Below are 979 nucleotides of genomic sequence, written 5' to 3'. Positions count from 1 at the left end.
ACTTTAACACTTCCCATATCCAGAGGTCCTGACACTTACTAGCTAAAGACAGTTTTTAACCTGAGTTATACTCTAACGTAAAGGTACGACTTCCACTAATATCTTGTTATCTAAACCGACCTTAAAACTACGCCCCATTATCCAGGAGGGTCCTGAAAACTTCTAATTGAATCCTATCTTAAGCATGCAAACTTAGCAACCAACTTCTATTCCTTTGGGGTATATTTATGCTAAATGTGCTACTCATGATTGTTTTGACATCTAAACTAAGTCCCATTTTCCAGGAGGGCCCTAAGAGTTTCCAGTCATACCTGTTTGGGTGTTGCCTTTCATTACGGAGGGTTTCTCCGAAGCAAACAAAACTTCTGCCACTGTTTCAATCAAAGAAAGACCTTGTTAATATAAGATGGTGGTTAGTTGCTGGCATTCTTGCTGGGTGCATCCTTGCTGCTGGGCTCTACTCTACCTTGTTTCCCTAGGCTTTCCTTGAATCACTCTACTTCCTGACTGACTTCAACCCCCTGACTTTGATGACCCAAGTGTTCTATCCCATATTGTTGTTTTTGTATTTCTGACCCCTCTTTTGAAACTTCGCTTCTTCCCCACAATTATCCGACTAATCCACCAATGAAACTTCCAGTGGTCCTTTATGACTTACTTTGCATTTTGACATCGTTGATATATTCTGGCCCTGTCTATACAACTAGGAAGCTGGTAGTTAGCCTTGACATTCCTTCCTTTGTTTCGAACAGAACTAACACTGAAACATCTTAAAGATAGACCTCGAAAGAATGAAATGCAACGACTTCAAGGATTAAGGATAAAGAGAATCCGAGAACGGATGATTTGTAATGAAGAAAGAAGAGAATAAGACTTATCTGAGTGGAGATGCTGGTACCATTGAGCATGCCATGCATTTTGGATTAATCAACCCAGTCTGTCTGACCAATCAACTTTCGATTGCCACATTTGTTGTTCC

Source organism: Nicotiana attenuata, chromosome 1, assembly GCF_001879085.1.
Source record: "Nicotiana attenuata strain UT chromosome 1, NIATTr2, whole genome shotgun sequence".
Classification (NCBI taxonomy): Eukaryota; Viridiplantae; Streptophyta; class Magnoliopsida; order Solanales; family Solanaceae; genus Nicotiana; species Nicotiana attenuata.
Note: the sequence above shows the minus strand (reverse complement) of the source record.